Genomic DNA, 26,315 nt, shown 5'->3' on the forward strand with positions numbered 1-26,315 from the left:
ATAACAGAGCAGAAGGTCAGGAAAAATGACGCACAACGGTTATGAGTGTACTATCACCTTTTGCGTAGATTCGTGTGACCTTTCCGCCAACTGATGCTTCAATTACACTGGCAGAAGACCTCGGGCTACGTGACGCTTTAACCCCTGATTGACTGCCGCAATTCCGCTTTCAAATAATAACGGCGTTGATGACAGGAAGTGGAATGGAAGGCCGCGGAGAGTGAGATTTTCGAATAACATTTAACTTGGCGGTTCCTGAAGCAAAATATTGTGCAGAAATTGCATCAGTATGCTGATTGGTTGTCTTTGACAGGAGGTTAACAAGCTCTACCAAGGCTTGCAAGTCTTCACTTATTGTAATTAGATTTCCTGCAGTGATGGTCATTTCCATTTTTCCATTTGTGGCAGAAGTGATGACAGGATTTTTTTTTTCTCCTCTCCGTTTTATGATTTGACTTCACCGTGACAGAAGAGTGATGAATGAACTAAAAAAACAGAAGCCACAAAATAATGGGCAAAATAATAACGGGCACTGTTAAATAGCGTTTAGCATATTTCCTTTTTTGACGAAACCTTTGAGTTGGCATCCTTTGAAACTCAAATAATTCTCGAGTAGTCGGCGGGAGTTCATAGTTACAATTTTTTTAGAGGGCGTATGTGGGACGGCGAGCAAAAAGCGTCAATCCTGCCTTTTGAAGTGGAGTCTTACAAAAGTGCTGCTTTATTGAACCTAACATCTTGCTTGGCGGGGAGAATTTGTCCATTTTTGCTGTCTTGTATCCATTTAGTTTGGAGAAGGAGCAGCCGAGAAACACAGGAGACCAAAGAGTGTGAAATGTGCTTCAATGTGAGCACAAGGACTCCATAACACACAAACTCAGTCGGAGAGTTTGCCTATTTGCTTTCTCTTGCCTCACGTACCAGATGGCCGTGCTTTGTGGTGTGGGACTGCTGTGGCGCAGTCCATAAGGCAGCTGTCGCTCCATCGCCATGTAAGAATCCTCCCGTGTTGAGTTGTTGTTGTTTGGGGGCTTTGCTTCCCTCCATGTACAGAACAACTTCGGCGCCCTTAAAAATTCACAATTAGGGCCGTGGATTTGAGGTAATTGATTCTGTCATACAATTTTACGTTAATCAGATGGAAAAGAGGAACAAGGCTTTTCTGGAACTGGGGATTTTTGATAACATGGCGCTTGTTGCGCCCATTGTTGCCTTGGATGAGAAAATAGTTTGAATCTCTAGGTTGAACTTTTGAAGCATCTATCTTGACGCTTCAGAAATCGGGCCTTCAGGGATTTGCTCGATCCTGTCAATCAGCAGCTAGCTTAAGCCGCTAACGGGCGGAACGCGGCTGTCAGAGCAAGAAGCCAAACATTCCAATGCAGGCGGTGTTTTGCTGAAAGGATCTTTTACGATACCATAGCTAAGAATAAAGTGAATGAGCCCTTTTATTAAGTCCATCTTTTTTTAGCCCACCATTTAGTCGAGCCTCCGTGGTTTCATTTGTCATTTTTACCTCAAGTTACAAGTGAAGCAACTAAACCTCGGCTGACATATGTTCCGTCCGCTGAAAGGTAGTCTAATCATCCAGCTCTTTTTCTCCACCCTATAATTGATCATATCGCATGTGCCCGTGATTAAACACCCACTCGCGCTTGGAAATTAATCACGCATTGCGCGAACTTAGCATTAATCACGAGATAACCCCCCGCTCCGTCTCAATTCCTCAGTCCAACTGTAATGGGATATTCATCCATTGGACAATTAATAACGACGACACGCTAACCCCGTTCTCTTTGTTCCCTCCGGTGTTATTTTAAGTTGGGTGATGATTGAGGGGATGCAACAAGGGCTTCAATTGAGTTTATTAACATCGGTGCTAGAGGTGAGGCGAGGGGAAGAGTGGGGGAGTCGGCGAGGGGAAGGCAAGAACGGTATGATTAGAAACGGAGAGAAGGAAATAACTTAGAGACACCTAAAGGTGATGGAGTCATCGGCGCAGGCTCCCGCCGGAGAGTCATCGATCTTCTTTATCACTTGAGGATTTTTTTTTTTATATCTTTCTGTTTATCTCTCTGTAATAACCTTCTGCTAGCAAGCAAGTAATTCATGAGACACTGCTCTCCGCCCGTGGCCTCGCTTAGAAATGAAGGCGAAAAAACGAATCACGTGGCTTTCAAACAATGCGAGTCGACGATTCCACCACGCCGCTGTTGTCAAAAAACAAACAGCCCCCGTCGAAAGCTCTTTCGGAGGTCAGAGTCGACTGATGGTGGGATGATAGCTTTTTAATGTTTGCATTTTTTCATTTTTCACTCAATCTGACGTATCGCCCGCGCTACAAATGGGTTTATTTACTCGACGTGGTCAGAACGAAAGAAATGACTTCAGCGAGGTGTCAAAAGTGTCGTCGCGAGCAGAGACGGACGATGGAAATTCACAAGACAGAAGGATGAATTATTTGCACAAAATGAGGTGTGACAAGGGAGACGGTTTCACTTGATTGTTCAAAAGACGTGCGATATTTCAAACACTAACACAAATGAGTGCCAGCTGAGGCGGCTTGGAAAAACAAGCGTTTTACTTTGAGTGGACCGACTCAATCTTTCGTTGAGTGTGTTGTGCTACCTTTTCTTCTCCCCGCCTGGTGAGGTCACCCGAGGTAAAGATTTTGTGCAAAAGATTCAATTGTGTCAAAGTGTCTAATACCATGACATCATTGGTTTCTGTTCTAGTTCAACGGAGTGATCACATCGGATTCTTCAAGTGTACCAAATTTTGTGGCAAGCGATAGCACGTCTGCAAAATCCCTACCGCTCCGTCCTCTCTTAATGAATGAATAAATCATCGGTGCAAATGAAGTAGGTCAATTTGTCGGCATTGAAGTGTGTCCAAAAAAGGTAGAGGGATAAAAAAAAAAAAAAAAGTGGGGCGATGATGTGCTGTTCATTTTGCTCTCAGTGAGGATCAAAAACTTTTTGGACGCGTTTATTAATACTGGCAAACGGGCAGATTGGCATCGGCCCGTTCTCGCTTTTGGGAACGATGCTGCATGCTGTGAATGCAAACTCTGGCGAGTCTCGTGGGCACGGCGTGCCAAAAACAGGATGTTTCCTGGCTGAGGCGGACGAGACAATAGAACAGAAGAAGATGCCAGGTCCTTTGAAGCTCTTTGGCAGTCTCCAAGCGATCCAACGTGAGCTCCACGGCGCCTCCGGTGGACAAACGTTTGCCCCCGAGGGGCGGTATACAAAAAAGCTAAAATATCCTGGCAATGATGTTATTCTAAAAACTGCTGAGATGTTTTCGGGAGGTCATTGGGCTTAGTCGAGTTGACTTATAGTGTCAGATAATAGATTTTGTTTTTCCGCGTGGTCAGAGGCGATGCTCATTTCACTTTATCAGATCACACGAAGACTGTAACCAGATGACGATGCGCTTCTAGTCACTATCTACCCTGTTGAACATCAGTCCTGGCTGTAGAATGCGGACTCTGTCGAGCCAGCCCCTCTGCAAGGCTCTGATAATTTCTCCGGGAGATAACAACTCAGCAAATTCCCCCAGCACCTTCCCAGTCCATTAGCCAGCTACGTTCCCCGACACATGACGAAATGAAACCCGAGTGAGAAATATCTTGTCTTCTGGATGCGTCACACATGGCTGACTCACAAATGAACATTGTTACTCCACGTAAGAGTTACTTAGTCGCCATGGAAATGGTTGAGTTGCAGCCGAGCGCTTACGGGAGCCGGAGCCTTTTTTTATCCCAGCAGGAACGCACCCCGGTCACACTTGAACAAATCAAACCACACAGAATAAACCTCTTCAAAGTCAAAAATCCTTTTAATTCGATCTCGGCTTTTTGAAAAGCCTCCTACCTCTTGAAGGTGCGTATCTGTACTAGGCGACTTTTAATTACATTTGATGAGAAGGGGGGGGGGCATAAAAATCCAATTTCCTTCAGTGGCCTTTAATAGTAGCTCTGCTATAACAAGCTGCCGTTGCATATGGAGAATGAGCAAAGCTCATTTGGACCAAGCGGCAACTCGGACACCGTTTGTCATAACTAATGAAGGTTAGCACATTTTGGCATCCTTCCATCGGGATAACCGAGCGGAGCCGCGATCCTCTCCAAAGTTTGATTCAATATTCCGAGCAGGCCCTCCCCATTTGTACGGCAACACATTCCGAGCAAAGCGTCTCCGCCGTTCATCAGCCGTCATCCTTCACTCCCGGTCTATTTCGCTCCTGGCCCCGAAGCAAATAGGGTTCATTACATTTTTAATGTTGTTTGTAATTGCTTGGCACTCGCTACACGTCAACAAAAGGATTTTTTTTTTTCCCCCCGTTTGTTTATGCCTGGTGAGTGGGGATCTCAATCAGTCTGGTGCACGTTACAAAAATGATCCCCCCCCCCCTCAACCCACACGTTGCAGTTTTAAACACGTATTTCAAACAAACATGAGGACGTTTTGTCTGTGCAACAACGCGACAAGCAAACGCTGACACATTTTAGTCTGCTGATAACAGCAAACTCAAAAGTGCCTTCATGCTTCTGCACAATGCTCCTTATTTGAGCAATAAATATAGACTCGAAAAGAAATTGAAAGACTTGTACGCCGGGGCTGACGGCAAAACGAAAAGTGCACCTTGTGTCTTTCCCAGGCTTGCACTTGTCAAAACACAAAAAAGCCGCTCAGTCAATCGCCAGGATGAACAAAAGCTAATCCGAAGCAAGAGTCAAGGGGTCAAAAAGCATGACTTGATATCAACATAAATCAGATACTCTGGTATTGTAGATGAAGTGATGATTTCTACTGATGCCCTGACCCAGAACCAAACTCTGCCTGCTATGAAGCCTCTATGGATCTCCAGCGTAGAAGGGCCAAGCTGTGTTCTTTCCACCGCATTACACATGCACACGGCCCCGGCTTCACACCGGAGCAGACGACCCAAAGGGATTGTGGACGTCAGTGCACGGATGCGTCGCAAAGTTTTGATGTTGTACAAGCGGCACGGGCTCCTTTGCAGGTTTTCGCCGTGTTCACCCGACCATTGCGATAGTCACAAATTTAAATCCGTCTGTGGTTGAATGTGATGGTCATAGGTACCAAGTATCTTCTAGAGGTACAGAAGGGGTTTTTTTTTCGAGTCCGATTTTCAACGCAGGCCGTGACTCATGCGCGGGAGCGACTGCGGTATTTTACGGCCGCCAAATAGAATTCCAAACTTGTGAGGCAGCCGCTTGATGATCACTGACATTGAGAGACTGACCTCTTTGGACCCGCTGCCGTTAAATCTTCAAAAAAAAAAAAAAAAAATGATGAGAAGAGCGAGGCGGTTGATGATGTTGCACTCCAGTGAACATGGGCGAAGAGAAAAATAAGTATCCATTTCTCCGAGGACTCTAAATCAGGACGGGTTTGCCGAGACGACTTTATCGTTCAATCTGGCCGCCCGCTCCGGAGGCGTTAGCGAGGTTAGACAAGCGAGAGACGGGCACGCACGCCTCGCTAGAACAATAATCATCTCGCCGAACCGCCACCTCGCGACCTGTAAATTGATTAAGGGGAGAGCGGTGGCAAAAAAGGCGCTATTTCGCCGCGTCTTCATTAGATCGAGCGTCTTTCCAATGCAGAGTGGAGATAATGAAAAGGGCTGAAGGGTTAATGGGAAAACTCCAAACTCATCGGTGCCATTGATATGAGCCGCTATTAAGAAGAATCTCTCAACTCATTCAGAGCAGATAACTTACTTAGAGAATGGGGGGGGGGGGGTGAAAAATCGAGAGCTGTGATGGACACTAACCAATGGCCGCCTCCGGGGACCGCCGTACCTTCAGGTGTCCATGGATAAAACCCTCATTTAATCTCCGAGCTACATATTTACATCGAATCTAAGAAATAAAAAGGTGCAGCTCAGTCCGTACAAGATTGCGCTTAAAAGTATTCCTGGGGAAGCTAGTGATATGCTGTTCCAGTAAATCTCAAGTGACAGCCAGCTAGCGGGCATACAGTGCTAGCATCTCTTTACTGTTACTGATAGAGCTTCTAATATTTGTATGCATTTATGGGGGCGGCGTGGATTAATGGTGGGGTGGTCGTCTCCCAACCTGGAGGTTGTGGGTTCGATCCCCGTCCATAGTCAGTAAAAGAAAAAACAAAATACTCGTCTAGCTTCTGGAAAGCAGTAGTATGGCTGTAGAAAAAATTGCATTTGACGTTTTATTCCGTAAAGAGAAAAAGTGTCTGTGATAACGATTATTTTGCAAAACCACTGAGAATACCTCAAAGGGTGATCTTACAACTTGGGACATTGTCTTGCAGACACGGGACTCGATTGGCTATTAATTAGTTCTCAGTGCGGTTTTTCCTTTGCCTTATCGGGCGGGATCCCCGCAGGGACGAGCTCCGTTTGACACCACATTTGAATCGGCAGCAAGTATTCTTTAAGGGAATTCTTTTACTTATCGACTTGTTTTCATTTGGTAAAAATGGAAAAGACAAACGGTGTGAATTTGCTTTTGATGACTTATGAAATGTGAGAAATGAAAGTGTTATGTAAGTGTAATTTCTAGTGATGCTCAACACTTTGCTCTCACTAAGGTTGCACAAAGATGTTTATTCCCACCGCACCCACGCAGGCTGTCACTTTCCAGCGTGCTGCTTTTTTTCTTTTCTCTCCACACGTTGTTCGTATTTTTTACCCTTTGTTCTATTCATTTCCTCGCTTGGTTTAAAAACGGCAGCAGTCGGTAATTTCAGATTTGGTAAAAAAGGAATGCACTTTGAAAATCACCCATCCCTAGCAGCCGTTTTAGTCTTAGCGTTGACTCAGCAGAAATTATAAATCAAATTGGGTTTTTTTTCTCCTTGGTAGGAATCCAAATGTAAAACAAACAATCTGTTTTTCCAAAATGTTGGGGTCTAAATTGCCCAGCAATCCTAGAATGACCCATAAATTGTATGACTTGCGGCTCTCATGGTGTCATTTTCCGCCTCAGCAGTCACCTTTTATTTTCATTTCCAACTAAATAAGCCAGGGGGACAAAAAAAAAACTTTATTTTCAGGCAAAATCAGAGTCCGCGACTAGCTAATGTTGCAATGTAGCTTTTAGCTTGAAGGTCCCCTCAGGATCAGAACACTTCTGTTCATCAAGTGGACAGCATCTCTAAAAGGCATATTTAATCAACTCCATGATTTTTCCCTCGTCCCGTTTATCGCGTTAATAAAGTCAGCCGTGCGCTAGCTAGCGATGATAGCGAGAGAGGACGGCGGCGTGTTGGAGAGCAGCTGAGCATCTACTGTGCTTAAGAAGTGTATTAACCTTTCCGCAGATGTCATCATATAATGGGAGGCACGGCGTGGCGCACGCTGCCATTTGTCTTGGATAAGGTGCAAGGCGACGGCGGCTAAATGCCAGCGGTAATGAAGCGGCTCTTTACCGGGGCCTCTGCTTTTCTCTAAACTGTGCTTAATGTCCATCATGGCCGCATGTGTGAGCGCGATACTCGATTAAGGAGGGGACCAAAATGAGAGGCCGCGGCTTATTTTCATGCGCAGCTAGCACTGATGCTGATGGCGGGCTACACGTCGACTCGTTTTCAAGCACGCCGAGATTGTGTCGTTAAAGGCTTCTGCTGACAATTCTCCCTTTTTGTTTGTTTTTATGGACGCTCTTTTCATTCAAAATCTATTTTCATGGGTGGTGGAAATGAGAGTGGCGAGTCTCAAAGCAGCTCAAAGCAAAAGATAGTTGCTAGGCATTTGCATTTATTCTCGAGTGTGAAATTGCACTTTGTTGAAGAACCACCGGCCTCGGAGAAGCGCTGCTGCTGTTCGATATCACATCGTACGGATGATGGCAAATGAATTTGTTTAAGCGCCCCATCACTTGTGTCTTTGACATTCCACTTTGCAGTTGTGGTGAATGGTCTTTGTTGTTTCGCTGGTCTCCAAAAAAACACTCAGTGGACGATGGCTGGTCCGGGTAAGGAAGCACTTCGGTGACACACGGCTGATTGGGAAAAGATTTATTCAACCGATGTCAAAGTGATGTCTCTCCAAAAGTTTGAGTGGCCCCAAAAGCAAAGATGGTTCAGCTCTTGACAGCACAGATGTTCGCCCCAAAAAGGCCCTCGCGCTTCTTGCTCTTGCCCCTTGCGCCCCTGCGCCTTGCGCGCCCCTTGCTCTTCGCGCTCTCCTCTTCGCGTTCTTGACCCCCTCTATCTGTTCTCCCCCATCATTTGTACCTCGTAAGACAACAGCTGTGGTCCGAGTCTCACTCTATTGGTTACTTCCGATGCCCTTAAAAGTGCATGGACAAAGGTATTCCTGGTCACGGACGAATGGCCCTTCCATATTCTAAGCACCTACACATTGCTGAAACTAGATCTTCTCTGTACCGCAAAAATAGCTTAGGGTCTTCTCACTGCTGCAAGGTCGCCATTTAAGGTGACATACAGTGACGCATAGAATCCAAAATTTACCTCATTCCCCCCTCCGGGACTTTATAAATGTCCCGAAAACGGTCCAAAAAGAGATGACATCGGTAAACATCCAAAAATCTTCACCCAACCAAATTTTCTGATCACGTCTACAATTTGGCCTATACCTGCACAGCCTATATCACGCTCGAGGCACGCTACTTAAGGTTATTTTAACTAGGAAAGCTCAAACTACTTTGTTATCCAATTGCTCCCTGAAAGCAATCTGAGGCCTCTCAGGAACCACAAATAAAGAAAATTGAAGTCCACATTATTCAAATGACGATAACCACCCCCCTTAGGTAATATCTCAATACCGTCGATAATTAATGAAGCAATGAATTTGGTGTGGTCCGTTAGAAACCTCAAAAAGTTGCCGGCCCTCCCTCGAGAAAAAACCCTGCCAGTCTAATGACACGGAAAAAGAGGGAGGCCCTTTCTAACATCCTCAGTGATTCCTTCCACCTGGCGTCAGCCAGGTACAAGGAGTCGGCACATATCACAATCCACAAAACAGTATGAGCTCACAAAACAGAAGGAAAAGAAATGACAAGTTCACCGACCGCTAAACAGTCAAACTGCATTGTCAATGTAAACATGTGAAAAGTTAAATGAATAAGATAAAGTAATTGCAGCACGTAGTCATCAGATAAAGTACTGATTGATAAAATATTGACGCAATATCACAGCATACTGAAACGTTGAAGCGCCCTCAGTGTTGCCCCCCTTGCATATGTAAGTGCCTGTCGATGCAAAGTCCAGTCCACTGAATGCTCAGTAGTGAATTTGCCCCGGGATCACTGCTCAGGGCCTGCCGTCCATCCAAAATCTTTGTCCACTTCACCGTCCTCAGAGTCTCTTTCCAGGCCCCGGTCAGCGTCCACGGGGTCTGCAATAATCGGGAGCCACTGCCAGTATTTAACGATGACAACAGCACAAAACCTTGAGTTGCAATGAAAAAAGCAGCTATGCCCAGCGTAGGCCGGAAGTCCGCCCGGCCCCCTTCGGTCAGCCCCAGTAGACGACATCTCCATAACCAGTCGTCTGCAAACTAAATCTTCTCTTTTGGGGTTGATTGGGGCACGGGGACGACTGGTGGTCGTCGTCTCATCGAAGTGCTCAGTAGAACCTCCGAGCGTTCTCGGCATCTACTCCTATGATCCAGAGGCCCACGTGATTCCTGAAACAAACAAACAAACAAACAAACAAACAAACAAACACTCCCCCTTGGAGTTATGAATAATCCCCCTTATTTCACGTCGTGTTGTCGGTCTCACAAGATCCGTCCTGTAGCAGAGTAACTTCTGCCTGTTCAAGTTAGTCTTTCCTGCTGCAGCTGTCCCTGTCTGAAGTCCTGTCAATCAGTCTTTGCAATTGCTTTTCCCAGTTCAAATCTTAATTTTTACTCCAAATTTTCCTCTTTGATTCCAATTTTTCTCAGTATTCTCAAATGGGCATCAGTCCCGTCAGTTTTGTTCACCTAGTTTGTTTATGTACATTATCTTTGTCTCCCCTTCAAGTCATCTTACTGTTCAAATCAGTCGCCCTTTTGAATGAACCTGTAATCTTCCCAAAATGATTTAACTATTCAACTCTTTTCAACATTTGTTGTGCAAATTAACCCTCTTAAAATGCGTTCTTAAATACTTTCCCTTCATTAGCAGCTTTAATGCATTCATATGTTAAGAAATTATCCCTATTGCTTGTTTCTGGTCCAGTTCCTATTTTATTTAATTACCTTTGAAACATTTGTTGTCTATTGCGCTGCAGTCTAATCCCTATTAGCTGTATGATTTGTCATCATTCGTGCTTTTCCGTTGACACTTTAATCGTTACTGTCGCTAGATTGTTACCACGCTTTGCATCCATTCCAGATTGTTGTCTCCCATTAACTCCTTTCCTTTCGAGATGCTTCTTCTGCTCCTTCCATCACTGCCTGTTGAATTCTGGCACGTCCTGTTAAAGCCTCAAAAATAATTGAATCCGAAAAAACACTGAATGTCACAAATAGCTTTTATATCTACTTACTCATTTAAATGTAACTCCCCCCTCTGACACATTCACTCAATGTGTCATCAGGCATTCAAAAAGGAACCGGCAAAACGTCCTACCGCATCATCATACGTCCTGCAGCCAGTTTGTCGAACCTTTCACTCATCCAGAACAGTCATCCCCAAGTTTCTGAAAATTGACTGTTCACCCCACACTCGGCAACAAAACAACAATCATCGCACTCCTGCCAGTGAGCATACAGCCCTGCTGACAGCGGACCCTTGTGCTCACAAAAAGTACACAGGCATAGAGTATCAAAACAAAACATAGACACACAACGAATCATGGCGCCCGGGGATTCTGTCCTGGAAATCCTCAATCATCACAAAAATCAAAAGGGTTAGGGTTAACATTTTCACGTGAATTCAATATAAACTCTCCAAGACTGCAATCGCCAACCTGCAAAATTAATACAAGTTATAAACCACTCAGCAATCTGCTCCTTGGCTGGTGGTTGATGCTGCAATAAGTCAAGTGACGCACAGAAACAAAGCAAAGCTTGCACTTGCCACAAGCAAGCTTAAGTTTCAAATGTTTGGTTGTCATCCACCTAGTCAGTCATCCCGTCGGGTGAGTCCAAGTCTGTCACGTCATATCGTCCATTGTCCTAGTGTTTGATATTAGTCCTGTCTTGTCCATTCGTGTTGCTGAAATGGGCCTTCTCCATGAACTATTTTGTTGGTCATGGTGCCTCTGAGTAACCATCAGCTGTTGGTTAAGGTTACAACTCATCACTCATCAAACTTGGGTGTTCCAGTCTCATGTGAGAGGAATCTTACCCTCAACTGTGACCCTTTCACCCCAACTCCAAAATACTTTGGCCTTTCACCCTGTCCCAGACACACATACACATTCTTAACCACACAAGTGCCAATTCGGTCACCTTCATCGCTCAGCTCTCATTCCACACCAAACAAATTTAGTATGTGTAAGTGAGTAGGCAATCAGTGAATATTGAAGGTAACACTTCATTTCTGGATGTTCTTCTCGATTAAATATTTCATACAATCGTACCTCACTTTTACCGTAAAACTGTCAATTAAATGCCTAAAAAATTCAGTTATTTCTACTGCTGAGCCTGTCCAAGGGTGAGCATGGGGAAAGAAGCAGCCTCAGATGGTCCTTAAATAATTTTATCCTAATCAATCATTCTGATCGAACCGCTGGGTAAAGATACTCAAAAGGGTCCCTCCGACAGTCTACTCCCCTATGGTGTTTTCACTTTGCCTTGTCAATGCATTTGTTATTTGAGTCCTATCACGTTTGTCATCTCGTTAACTGTCATTTTGTGTGACTCTTATGCCGCATTATTCTTAACCGTCAAAAGCTTCCATGGCTGTTATTCCTTGAACTTATCGGACTTTCCGACACCAGAATTCCCCGTGAGGTGTAATTAACTTCTAATTTTATTAATTAATAATAATCAGGTCCATTGTACAATCTAGCCACCTCTTGACTGCATCCTATTGGGTCCTAATGTCCTATTTTCATCTCCAATTTGTCAATGACTCTATGTCTAATTGTTAAGCTGGGTGGACTAAATATGATCCTACTCTTATTTCATACAATTTAGCCTATCTGTTTTATCCAAATTTATCCTCTGATTATGATGCTTTTACTTTTTCTGTAACACTACACCTTTTGTTCCTGATTTATTTATTTATCTTTTATCAAGACTCCTCAGTTGTGTCAAGTTCAGTGCCCAAGCAAGCTTCCATTCACTTTGACTCAAGCCCCACCAAGTATTGATTACGCCCCAGCAAGGAGTCCAGTTCGCTTGTTGCACGTTTCATGTCTCATGGTTCTTTCGCCGCACCTCATTGTCAAGTTGTTGTCTTTAGTTGTAGCCTCAGAGCCAACTCATTCCTCACTCTCGGATGAGTCCATTTTCAACTGAGTCCATTCACATCTTGTAAGTTTCTTCACTCTCGCCTCAGAGGATGTCGTTTTCCTCCTGAAGCGTTGTGCTCCCCCCAAGCACAAATATAGTCCTTCTTTGCTCTTGCAAAAGGTCAAAGGTGCCTCAGAGCCATGCACCGTTTTCTTGTTGTTCTCAGCTGTCGGTGGAGTCTCGGGATTGAGTTTCAGGGTCACTGCTGGATACTGGAAAAGACAGACTGGGAAACCAAACTTAAATATCGTCTTCCAATTAGCCATTAATTACCTAGTACCTTTTGTTAATCAAACTTCCAATTCTCCTATTAACAACAATTTAATATATTTGAGAAAAACGTTGCCTTTCCTTCATGAGCTCTCGGCTGTATTGTGATGGACCTTATTTGAACAATTTTAAAGTGGCAGATTACCCCAAACTTAAAATTGCAAGTCTTAACTGTGATTTCTCTCAATTATACTGTGATTTCCAGAAGCTCATCCTAATTTCAGGCTACATTCTATTGTTTGTTTTCCTGCCTTTGATTTTATGCAATCCTCTCTATCATCTTTTCACCTTTCCTGATTTGAGCCTTTAATTTCAGATAAAGTTTCCCAATTTTGCGTACAGAATGTACATTATTCATAATTAAGTCCTGTTCCAAACATTGCATCCTCTCTGGTTTGAGCTCAGTATTATTGGTGTTATGCTCACTTACCAATATTACTGGACTATCTTGAATTTTTAATTCTCCGCCACTACATCGGAGGCCATTTCTCAGCTGTTCATTTTTCCCATGCTCCAGTTAGGCTCCATTATTCTAATCTAGAACGTGGTTTTCATTTGAGTTTCTTACTTTTGGACTTCTGAATTGCTCCTATCGCTAATTTATTTCTACCGAGCATACTTTTACAAGAGTATTAAAAGAACCAACAGATTACTACCAAATCCAATCTCTCCCCGTTGGCATCTCCTCCTCTATTTTGAACTTGCTGCTTTTGACCTGTGCGTCTTGTTACAGTGGGCAATGGTCAGCCTTGTCGGGCCAACGCAATTTACGAGCAGGCTCTCCATGCATACAATTCAGTCCTATGTCTAAATCCAGGGAATTCCTTTAATTTCAGCTGCTGCTGTGGCCCTCACCTGATACCTCTCTTGCTCTCATAAATTAGTGTTGACCGGTTGAGTTTTCTTTAGACACTCAATTCACCTATATTTGTGTTGTAGTGGTTAGCTCTCGCATGCTCCTACTCCACCTGTTAGACGGCTGTTAAACATTAATCCTAAATTCATGCTGTGTCTTTATGTCCTCCTGGAGACAACGGATGTATCCGCCGTCTCAGGTTTTTTATGTAACAGAAAATCTGAAGTATTGAGGAGAGCCCCAAAGAAACGAGTATCAATAATTTGTTTTCAATTTTGTCACCCTTTCAGCAATTTAAATTACTAAGTTGAGCTTTTCGTCAGATCCAATTTCCTATTCCTCTCAGGATGCTAAAAGGAGCGTCAGCTGGCCTTAGAGGGGTCCCCCATTATTTACGAGGGGGTCACACTCTTCTGCCACCGCTTGCTGTCGTCCCAGCATGTTTTTCTTTGGATACATCTATATTGGTGTCGTATTGGTTAACACACGCATGCTCCTATTTCTCCAGTTGGTCATGCATTCTTTTGCTCCTTCAGCATTCCGTCTTTCACCATTCTATCATAGTTTCTCTCGTTGCTGGCAGGGCAGGCCCCCTTAATTGGGCATAACTTCGGCCCTGCGCCCCGCCTCGGCATCACCGCGCGGGGAGGGGCCAGCCTTAAACACAGTGGGCAGATACAGGTTGGCCACTCCCTGCCCTACCCACCGCCAGATCTCCCCCCGCGCGCGGGCACCGCAGGCGTGCACGCGCCCCAGAGCAACGAGAGCGCACTCTACTATCCGTTATTTTTGGTGGTTTTCCAAACACTCAAACTCACCCCCATGCGCGCTCATGAGCACATTCACGCACACACACACGTACTTACGGACACGCGCGCACCCACACAAACACGCACGCACACACCCCTACACACACACTTACGGGGCCCAACAAGTACACACATCAAGCGTCCATTCATTCGGAAGCTCAAACAGACAACATAAAGATGACAAAGTTCACAAAGATTACACACGGACACAAAAGACATACAACGGGATTCGAATCCATTCCACATTTTGCTTCTTTCCAACTGCTGTTGAGCAGTTTGGTCATTTTAACTGTCATCAGAGCAGATGCACTGACAAATACGCACGTCTTACTTAACTTTTGTGTCGTTTCGTTTCGTTCCTAATAGCGCTGTATATCTCCCCTTTATTCTGCAGAATTTAACTTAATTGTGCACACAAATTACTTTTTATATCACTACTAAACCCCCCAGAGGCCTCTTTTCCACGTTTTCCATTTTCACACAGCAGCCGCACAAAACCTTCGTCCAATAGCGGTTTTGTCGCCGGCTCAAATTTATCAAACTTTGACAGACGTGCATGCTATTACAGTGCGCCTCGACAAATCGGGATCGGACCGTTGCCGCGATAACGCACCAGCTACCTCGGTATTCAGAAATGACAGCCCACAGGGTTTACCTATTCATTTCCTTGCACCAGCGTTTAAATCGAGGAGCCTTGTAACCCCCACACACTTCTAATTCGATCAGTGTCCAAACGACGTGGCTTACGCGCGCTTTATTTTCCTCGGTACCCTTAAAATCTGACCGGATCTCGGCACCCATAACTGGGTCTGACCGGACCACTTCGGCACCCTTAAAAAAGGGTCTGACCGGGTCACTTCCACATTCATGCTCACAGTTACGGATGCCAAGGCTGCGCACTTTTCCTATTTGCCAAACGTGGTCAGCGCAAGCCTCCCTTTTATGTCGGACTTTTGACGGAGACTTCCACGTCCGCCGAACAGCTTGGCAACCGCACTTGGCCCGTACAGCCATTAGGTGCGACTGCAGTGTCCCGGCTTGTCCCAGGAATTTTAACCGTCTGGGGGCTAAGCGGGTGGCTATCTCTTGTCGCAACAGTGTTCAATCGTATCTGTGTTTTCGCCTCATTCACACAGCTAAAATTTCTATCCTCCATCGGATCTGTCGCCAAACTAAAGTCCACGTTTTATGGGACTTTCTACCATTCTTTTATTGTGACGGTCAACAGCGATGTCCCTGACAACCTGTCCCGTCACGAGCCACACTACTTCGGGCTTTTTTTCTTTTTCATCATTCATCATTCTCACCAGACATGTCACTCACTCCACTGTGCACATTCCCCATTAAGTTCTAAGTTACTGTTCACTTTTTATTTCTTATTTTTTATTTATTTTCCATTTTTTATTTTATTTTTCCTTTGCTGCTTCTATTTGGGGCCACTCCCCCTTCGAAAGTCGAATTATGACGACTTTTTGACTGGGAGAGACAACTTACTCCCGAGACAGCTCATGGCCACATCAGATTCGGTTGTAACTGCCCCCCTCAAGGGGCCGACCCCCCACCTGTCCAAGAACCGAGCATATCGCGGCAACTGCGGGCGAAGCATCTCACCTTAATGACAGCCGCTGGTCGACCGCTGGATTCTCGCTCAGGAAGCGGGCAGGAATTCCCCGGGGGAACACGAATCCTGTTCGTGACGCCAAAAATGTGGTGAATGGTCTTTGTTGTTTCGCTGGTCTCCAAAAAAACACTCAGTGGACGATGGCTGGTCCGGGTAAGGAAGCACTTCGGTGACACACGGCTGATTGGGAAAAGATTTATTCAACCGATGTCAAAGTGATGTCTCTCCAAAAGTTTGAGTGGCCCCAAAAGCAAAGATGGTTCAGCTCTTGACAGCACAGATGTTCGCCCCAAAAAGGCCCTCGCGCTTCTTGCTCTTGCCCCTTGCGCCCCTGCGCCTTGCGCGCCCCTTGCTCTTCGCGCTCTCCTCTTCGCGTTCTTGACCCCCTCTATCTGTTCTCCCCCATCATTTGTACCTCGTAAGACAACAGCTGTGGTCCGAGTCTCACTCTATTGGTTACTTCCGATGCCCTTAAAAGTGCATGGACAAAGGTATTCCTGGTCACGGACGAATGGCCCTTCCATATTCTAAGCACCTACACATTGCTGAAACTAGATCTTCTCTGTACCGCAAAAATAGCTTAGGGTCTTCTCACTGCTGCAAGGTCGCCATTTAAGGTGACATACAGTGACGCATAGAATCCAAAATTTACCTCACAGTGCCAACAGACTCGAGCGCGCCGGGATTAATTAGCTTTGCACGTCACCGCGAGTAAACGGAATCATGTATCGACTAGATGAGCTGTGAAACGGCAAGAAAAGCCATTTTTCTCGCAGACGGCGTGATGGTTGAGAGGAAATGATCATTAGCATCCGCTAGCGACATTTCTTGATCTGTCGCATTGAAGAACCTGAATTCAAAAATGGCTCCACCGCTGTCAACAAACATTCAAATATAAACCAATGTTGATCCTCGGTTAGCGTGAGCCACTCAAACCTGTAGAAATAAAAACCTTAGCTGAACATAGACTAGATCAATATTTCATGCTTCCAACAGTGTCAACATGTAGAGCACCGCAGAAAATCGAGAGCGCTAATTAAGAGATGATCACAGCGGAAAAACGTTTATAGTACATAGACGTTCGCCTTTCGCTTTGGCTTAAAAAAAAAAAAAAAAAGAAAAGAAATGTCAGTTGGAAATCTGTGAATTTACCGCATGAACTCAAAAGTGGATAAAAGCTGCTCTGGGGACGTTCAAAAGTTCAGAATGTCGGGGAGAAAAATCTTTGGTTTATCGAGCCCAACGCTCCTCCGGCGGTCCTGATGGTGAAGCTGAAGCCGAGTATCGATCCGGCGGTTCAGAGGAGAGGACCCCGCAGGCCCGACCGCACACGCTCAACATACGCACTCCAACTCCTGGAAGCACTCTTGCAACTTCTCCACGTAACAATATGATCTTGTAAAAGCGTCAAAATGTTTACTAGAAAAACGCTTTATGTAAAAACGATGCCAAGTATCCAATCCCCTTTGCCCTGTAAACTTGTTTACGGTCCCCCGCCCTCAACTGGAGGACCTGAAAGGATTTTTATGGCTTTAAGACTATATTTTATTCAGTCAGTGTGGTCTGGCAATCTGTACGAATCATTTAAAAGTGTCAACCGGGGTGAAGATCAGGGTCAGGAGACAAAGGCCAAACCCTTTAAACCAGGAGTGTCAAACTCATTTTTTCCGCGGGCCGCATTGTAGTCATAGTTTCTTTCTGAAGGCCATTATGACTGTCAACCCAAATAAATGTATGAGCACCTCATATTATATACAGTAAAAGCTACAAAACAAACTGACAAACAACTCGTCTTCAAATCAGACGAGTAAAAACTGGTCAAATGTTTTAAAAAAGATGTAACGACACACAAATTTGATGGACAATTTGTCTTCGCGGGCCACAAACAATGATGTGGCGGTCCGTATCTGGGCCCCCGGGCCTTGAGTTTGACACCTGTGCTTTAAACTGACCAAAAATATCTTAAAATCGGACATAATCTGTTTCCGCCAAATGATGAAGTGTTTGGTGGCCGCTTCCACTCTCTAAGGGCTTTATTTTCATGTTTGTGTTTTTCATAGATAAAGTGGAGTAAATGGAAAGCCATCCTTCAATCCTTGGATGCCATACAAAGCTCGCCGCTTCTCCTGTTTGGGGGAACGATATCCCGTCGATGCTGCCAAACACCGATCCTGCCCTTTCCGTCGAAGAACTTACTGAATGCAGTTGGGCCGGGGAGAATAACGTCCTCGGCGTGGCTTCTCTCAAAGTCACAAAGGCAACAAAGTCCCTCAGCGGGACGGGCTCTTTGGCCACCAGCGCAAGATACTGTTTACTGGCCACATTTCACCGCTGTAAAGCTCTGTTGCGCCCGCCGCAGCCTCGATGACAAATCGTGCTCCGGTGCAGCCATACTTGGAGAAGAAAAGCAAGCGGTAGGAGGGGGGGGGGGGGTAGTTCATTCCCCCGCCATCCTTGCCCGTTCCCTTCTAGTAGCGAGCGAGAGGACGCGGCCAGCTGGCTGGTCGCGTCAACAATGAACAAACACAACAGTGTGCAGCAGCTCTGACAAGCAACCTGCAGCTTCCGTCGCAATTTGAGATTTTTTTTTTTTCTTGGGGGCTGCGGAGCGGGAGATTGATAAAGCTGGAAGGGAATTTGCTGCTGTGCGTAGATATAGATATCCTTCCACCCTTTGGCCTTGTCACGTGTCCATGTGTGTGTCATTCATCTGGTGATTTCTTTAACCTTGCTGCCCAAAGCGCACATGCTGACAGATTCAAACAACAACAAAGTGCCAGCGTGCTCTGGTTCATGTTGTAGTAGGAGGCCCGTAGCGTGAAGCATGCGGCGCCCCCTCAGCACGTCACTGCGCTGTGTAATCGTGTGCGAGGAAAGCCACTTTGTAGCACTCCTCCCGAGCCTCATTGACTCCGTAAATATCATTAACAAACCCTCTCACGCTAAAGTGTGCTCGCACACACACATGTGCGCGCTGTGTGTGCCGCAGTCCCACGGCTACAACAAGTACTTCCACCAAGCAGCTCTAAATGACTATAATTAAGCCATTTGTTGACATGCTTAACCCAAAACACAAGCACGATTCTGAAAATGCAACAGAGGCACGTAATCGGATCGTCGTAATTTTCGGGCGATAAGGTTGAGACATTGAGACTCCACGTGATATGGCACAAAATAGAGGTAAGGTGCCAGCTCAGCCCAGTAAGTCCCAAGACTTCAGAAAATAAAATCATCCGCCATTTTATATCTTTTGTTCCGGGAAAATGCCATATATGTAAGAATTCTAATTATTCCCGCCTATGAGGAACGCACGCGTGGAGCTTCCAGCAGATGCTCCAAATGCCGAACGCAAGCATAGCAGACGTTAGAATGGACGAGAACGTCACCGCCGTGCTTTCGGACGCCCTCGGCAACCTTGGCTCGCCGCGTTCGGCGCCATGCATGTGTAATGGCGCCGATGTCCTTTAATGACAAACGTGTCGTTGTAACGTTGCGCGGCCGTGGCATCGGACCAAGTAAATATTTAATAACGCATTACACTTAATGGCCGACTGGCTGCTCGCTGATGAGCTGCTGGAACGCGTGGCGTAACGAGCCGTTAGCGGGAGGATCCCACCCACACGGCCCCTCCCTCCCCCCCCCCCCCCCGAGGAAAACCATTAAATTATGCATGAAAGGATGCAATGAGAAGCAGAAAATTGCTTCAAAACAGGCATGTTGCACCACTAATGAGATTTATGATGCTTAAAAGTGCCCATAACCTTGAATGGATGGATAGAGTGGATAAATTGAGTCGTTGAGGGTACAATTACGTAACATCATCCTCGTGCTAACGTCGCTATCGAGAGAATGCGTATTAGGGGTGGGGGGGGGGGGGGTAGTGGTAGATTGGTAGAATGCACATTTCAAGGTAATCCATCAGTTTCGCAAGCATCGTCCGTCCGGTGACCTTCAATCAATGAGCACGAGCCGGTTAAACATCGGAATCGGAAACGGGATGACGCGTTGACGTTTTAAAGGCAGATGGTTAACAATGATTCAAATTGTTGCTTTTTATTTGGATGTGCGTCCGACCCCAAATTTCAAGCCAGATGCAAGCGCAAACTTTGGGTTTTTTGGTAGCGCCAAAGACAAACGTTCGCCATCTGTTCCGACTCCGCCTTTTGAATTTAATACATGGGACGAGGCGTTGCGAGCGCAGCGTGAGCCGGCAACAAATCCACACTCAAATGAAAGAAGATTAGAAATGTAGGCACCCTATCCGTTTTTATTACACCGCGAGACTTCAGACGGGGATTGCGCTTATTAAAAAAAGGTTCTCACGGGCCGGCCTGCTGAATCTCCTTTTGAAGCTGCCAACCTCTAATTTGTCACTTCTCTCTTGCAGCCTGCCAAGACGACCCCTTCAGCCCTTTTCTCTTGTTCTCCGTGGAAGCTACTTCTGTTCCAGCTGGGAACCGACTGGACTGACAAAACCAAGCTATTGCTGTCCCATACCACCCTACGAAAAGTTAAAAACCCTATTGTTACAGGAAATGGGGAAAAAATGGGATACGAGTGATCGCCAGCTCAAAACGAAGTCATTCATATTGTGATTTGCGGCACTAAATATGACAAGTTGGTTCCTCCTTGTGGCGCTTTGACATTTTTTAATATACTTTGAGTTCACGTCGCTCCCTTTTGTTATACTGAAGCACTTTTCCGAGCCTTTTTTTTTTATGATTTATTCATGAAGTCACTCGCATTGAATGAAAAACCTTTAGCGAGTACTTAGTGAATTAAATGTGAGTTTTTTGTAATTTAATATAATGGAGTTGTAATTTGAGCTTTGACCAGCAGGACCAGATGGGGTGCCAGGAAGGCTGTGGAAGTGACCGCCAGCTTGCTGCCGTTTTGTTGTATTTCTTTTCTACAATGATTTCTTAAAATATTTTTTAATGACAGTGAATTACTTAGTTGAATTCTTATAAAAGCTGCAGACTCCTAAAATGTGTCAGTATTCTTGTGTACATTGTTTATGATGTCAAATAAGAAGACCGTGGATCGTCACAAACCTTATTTTCTTTTATTCATTTCATTTCTTTTTTTTACCTCGTGTAGTGTCCCTATTGTTTTTTTCCCTAATGAAGAGGCCTGCTGGTGGCGCTAGTGTGCAAAGCGCCGTTGGACGAGCGGGAGAAGAAGAATATTTGAAATGGGGGATGTGACGTCACGTCTCCAGGTCAATCGGAGACAGGTGTGCTCAAGAGGAGTTATCATTATGCAAGTGCCACCTCGCGCGTGGCGGGCGGTTTGTCAGGTAAGGGAGCAAATGTTTGTCGTTTCTTGCCGTTTCTCCCGACGGACGCCGTGTTTGTTTGTTGCAGGATTTTCGCGCTCAAGGGGAATTATCAAAGGCAGGCGCCACCGACCGCGCGGCATTTTCTCAGGCAAGCGAGCAAATGTTTGTTGTTTTTTGCCGTTTCTCGCGACGGACGCCATGTTTGTTTCAGGATTTCCACATTCGACACGGCCACCGCGACTGTAGGGCTTGAAGTTAATTGGAGGGCGCAGGGAGAGTTTTCGAATACGGCCAAAAACTTTATAGTTAGTGGCCTTTTCTCACAACCCTTTTTTTGTTGTTGTTTGTGGCAAGATTGTCGTACTCGTGACTCGGCGACGTTTGGCGTTACCTACGATGCCTTTTACTATTTCTTGCAGGATTTTTGCTCTCCAGGAACTCGTGAGTGTTCGAGGTTTGGCCACGGCACGCCACAATCGACTTTGCGTCGCGTCGTTGCGTGCTTCGGTCGTTTTGCCGCTACAGCATTTCAAATGTCTTTCGCGTTTGTTTGTTTTAATGCTGGCCAGCATTTTTTTCCATTCGTTTTAATGTTGAAGGTTCGTAAATGACGCGGGCCGGTAAGCGCGTGTTTGTCTGGCTATAGGAAACGTTAGTTTGACTATGGTCAAATAAACAATTATGATCGTTGGTTATATTAGTTCTGTTGAGATGTGTGTGCGCCATTTCCTTGTTAAAAAAAAGCTTATGAATGTGACGAATTAGTTACGTCATGTCAAAACAGATATATGTGACTCAAATCTATTGAAAAATGGCGCCCGCCCGCCAAAATCTAGTCAAAGATGGCAGCCGCCGCCCGTTCCGTTACGCAACAAGCATTTGTGCGCGAAAATAACGCGTTTTGAACCACTCTGCTCAATTCGTGCGACGCCGCAAACTTGGATCGTCTGTCGGATGTGAGGCGAGTTGATGGATGATCAAATTAAAATCTTGATTACCATTCTGGTAGTGATTGAAATATTTTAACTTATTACAATATAATGCTAATTATAAATCTATATTAAATGTAAAACTATACTTACTATGTTAAATTGTTGCAAAAATACCATGCCATTTCCCCTAAGTAGATATTGCATATAAAACTGTACTTGGTATGTATAATTATTGCAAAAATATCATGCCATTGCCACTCTACTGGATGTCTATAATTGTTGCAATAATTTGTGTTGGTCTTTTGTAGCGCCAAATAAGGCCGCCTAGCCAGCATCCTTGGACGCAAAGCAAGCGGGAGGCTCTTGAGCCATCTCAGTGATGTTGAGGACGCTGAGGAAGACTAGTCCTAAATCAGGTGAAAACAAGTTTGTGCAAAGTTTCAGCTTCCCAGCACACAATTCAGCCGAGTGGGATGAGGAAAAGGAGCAATGCCATTTCCAAAGGAGCAATGCCATTTCCAAAGGAGCAATGCCATTTCCAAAGGAGCAATGCCATTTCCAAAGGAGCAATGCCATTTCCAAAGGAGCAATGCCATTTCCAAAGGAGCAATGCCATTTCCAAAGGAGCAATGGCCGAAGAGGAGCAATGGCCTATCCAAAGGAGCAATGGCCTATCCAAAGGAGCAATGCCATGTCAAGTCAAGAATGAAGCAGCATGCTGCAATAGTCGACATGTGTGCGAATCATGTGACCAGGAGGGCGGCAGTGTTGCCTGCCTTTGGTTATGGGTGCCTGACGGAAGGTTTGCCGGTGTGGACAGTGTTTGGGGGTCTGATGGTTGGTCTTGCTTAAGAGGTGTGCTGTGGTTAAGGTTGTGGCTTGTCTGGACCCAGCGTTGTCTTGTGCTTGGTTGCCCCTGACGGCTCACTTGTGGTCACGTGGACCGGATCAAACTAAACTTTGACGTGGGTCCGAATGTCCAATTTTGCCATGACTTGTAACATTTTGTCTTTTTCTAACCTGCCACTGTTGTACTTGCTGCGTTCTTTTGCAGGCTGGACGCTAAAAAGGTGCTCATGGTCCGGCCCAACTCGACCCGGCGACAGTCACCAAGAGTAGCTAGCCGCTGTGTTCAAGTAAGCAAGTGACCTCCAACTTGGAGTGCTCTTTGAGTTTCTGATATTGTTTCTGTTTCTGTGTGCAGATGGCGACCGGGACACGACACGATCAGAGGTGGACCACTTCCCCAGCCTGGTAGCAACACGCCTGCCTTGACCGAACTGGTTCTGAGAGAGACCCGCTTCCCTGGGGGCGTCGACCTGCGCAGCTTCAACGTGTAATATTGAGTTGTTGTTTTTTAATTCTTTTTAAATTCACACCAAATGTCTGTTTGAGGGCGGCATACTGAAACAAATTAAGAATTCTTTGACACCAATTAAATAACAAACTTGTGCTATTTTTAGTGGATTTTTCGTCATGCCAAAACATCACAATATGTCTGCCTCTCAGGATTGCTGGGGCAGCGGATCGGACGGGTGCCTGCGCAGAGAGGGGCTGGACCGGACCGCGTGACCAGGGGCTAGGTAATGAGTACGGCGACAGAAGTGAACCTTGTGCTGTTTTTCTTTTTGCAATTGTGCGAGGCGGAGGATGAGTCCAAACGTCGAATACCGTCCCGGAGGGGACCCGACCCTTTGGCGGACCTTTGTCATTTTTGTGTTTGTGATTTGTAGCGCTCATAAAGGCCTCCCAGCCAGCACCCTTCTATACAAAGCAAGCAGGAGGCTCCTGAGCCATCTCAGTGATGTTGATGAAGAGTAGTCCCAAATCAGGTGAAAGCCCGTTGGTGTAAAGTTTCAGCTGACTGTAAATGTGACCACTTTTACCAATTGCACCATTTGTACTTTTCAAGTTTTTTTTTGTATGAAACCAGTGAGCAGGTTGACGCCGGTGAGAAGTCACACCATCGAACTCCCTGACGCAGAGCTGTGCTTTACCATTAGCCCAGTGCTTCTCAATTATTTTCTGTTACGCCCCCCCCTAGCAAGAAGAAAACTATTCGTGCCCCCCCTCCCCACCGTGACTATCCTAACTTGTCTTGTAAACGTGACAGAAGTAACAATGAGAGCGCCACTGCCCCCTGCTGTAGTAAACGCGCAATTACACTTTATCCTAGTACTGCCAAAAAAAAAGCCTGTTCCCCAGGGTCACACGCGCCCCCCCAGGAATAGGGGGGCGCGCCCCACTATTTGAGAAGTACTGCATTAGCCAGACCAGGCAACTGCCACTTGGGGGCTCTCTTATTTATCCATTTTTACATTTGGCACTTGTCCCTTGTATTCTTGCACTCTCTTGACAAGTAAATTTCCCTGTTGTGGAATAAAATTCTATCAATCAATTGTTTGTATTGTAGTGTTTGTATTGTATGGTATTTATTGTATTGTATGTATTGTACGTAGGGTATTGTATGTATTCTATTTCCATCCATCCATCTTCTTCCGCCTTATCCGGGGGTCGGATCGCGGCGGCAGCAGCAGCTTTAGGAGGGACTCCCAGACTTCCCTCTCTCCAGCCACTTCATCCAGCTCATCGCAGGGGATCCTAAGACGTTCCCAGGCCAGCGGAGAAACATAGACATGTATTGTATGTATTGTACTGTATGTATGGTATTTTTTGTATTGTATTGTTTGCATTGTTTGTATGTATTTAGGTTATTTGTATTGTATTGTTTGTACTGTATTGTATCTATTCATGTGCTGTCTTGCTTGTGCTGTCTTGCTTGTACTGCATTTATGTACTGTCTTGCTTGTACTGCATTTATGTACTGTCTTGCATGTACTGTCTTACTTGTACTGTATTCATGTACTGTCTTGCTTGTACTGTATTCGTGTACTGTATTCATGTACTGTCTTGCTTGTACTGTATTCGTGTACTGTATTCATGTACTGTCTTGCTTGTACTGCATTCGTGTACTGCATTCGTGTACTGTCTTGCTTGTACTGTATTCGTGTACTGCATTCGTGTACTGTCTTGCTTGTACTGTATTTGTGTACTGCATTCGTGTACTGTCTTGCTTGTACTGTATTCGTGTACTGTCTTGCTTGTACTGTATTCGTGTACTGCATTCGTGTACTGTCTTGCTTGTACTGTATTCGTGTACTGCATTCGTGTACTGTCTTGCTTGTACTGTATTCGTGTACTGCATTCGTGTACTGTCTTGCTTGTACTGTATTTGTGTACTGCATTCATGTACTGTCTTGCTTGTACTGTATTCGTGTACTGTCTTGCTTGTACTGTATTCGTGTACTGCATTCGTGTACTGTCTTGCTTGTACTGTATTCGTGTACTGCATTCGTGTACTGTCTTGCTTGTACTGTATTCGTGTACTGCATTTGTGTACTGTCTTGCTTGTACTGTATTCGTGTACTGCATTCGTGTACTGTCTTGCTTGTACTGTATTCGTGTACTGCATTCGTGTACTGTCTTGCTTGTACTGCATTCGTGTACTGCATTCGTGTACTGTCTTGCTTGTACTGTATTCGTGTACTGCATTCGTGTACTGTCTTGCTTGTACTGTATTCGTGTACTGTCTTGCTTGTACTGTATTCGTGTACTGCATTCGTGTACTGTCTTGCTTGTACTGTATTCGTGTACTGCATTCGTGTACTGTCTTGCTTGTACTGTATTCGTGTACTGCATTCGTGTACTGTCTTGCTTGTACTGTATTCGTGTACTGCATTCGTGTACTGTCTTGCTTGTACTGCATTCGTGTACTGCATTCGTGTACTGTCTTGCTTGTACTGCATTCGTGTACTGCATTCGTGTACTGTCTTGCTTGTACTGTATTCGTGTACTGCATTCGTGTACTGTCTTGCTTGTACTGTATTCGTGTACTGCATTCGTGTACTGTCTTGCTTGTACTGTATTCGTGTACTGCATTTGTGTACTGTCTTGCTTGTACTGTATTCGTGTACTGCATTCGTGTACTGTCTTGCTTGTACTGCATTCGTGTACTGCATTCGTGTACTGTCTTGCTTGTACTGTATTCGTGTACTGCATTCGTGTACTGTCTTGCTTGTACTGTATTCGTGTACTGTCTTGCTTGTACTGTATTCGT

General features: G+C 45.3%; 1 long non-coding RNA gene across 5 annotated transcripts in view; it reads left to right on the forward strand.

Annotated features, from left to right (window-relative positions):
* The window catches only part of LOC133145404 (uncharacterized), a 44,637-nt gene extending 20,041 nt beyond the window's left edge, over positions 1 to 24,596 (forward strand). The window contains exons 2-8 of one of the 5 annotated variants that reach the window (XR_009710898.1): positions 18,046 to 18,399; positions 20,373 to 21,284; positions 22,507 to 22,614; positions 23,253 to 23,334; positions 23,403 to 23,534; positions 23,708 to 23,781; positions 23,932 to 24,596. This is a non-coding gene — a long non-coding RNA (uncharacterized LOC133145404). The other 4 variants (XR_009710900.1, XR_009710897.1, XR_009710899.1 and 1 more) reach the window with 4 other exon arrangements.
* The last annotated feature ends 1,719 nt before the right edge of the window (positions 24,597 to 26,315 follow it).

This window comes from Syngnathus typhle, linkage group LG21, assembly GCF_033458585.1.
Source record: "Syngnathus typhle isolate RoL2023-S1 ecotype Sweden linkage group LG21, RoL_Styp_1.0, whole genome shotgun sequence".
Lineage (NCBI taxonomy): Eukaryota > Metazoa > Chordata > Actinopteri > Syngnathiformes > Syngnathidae > Syngnathus > Syngnathus typhle.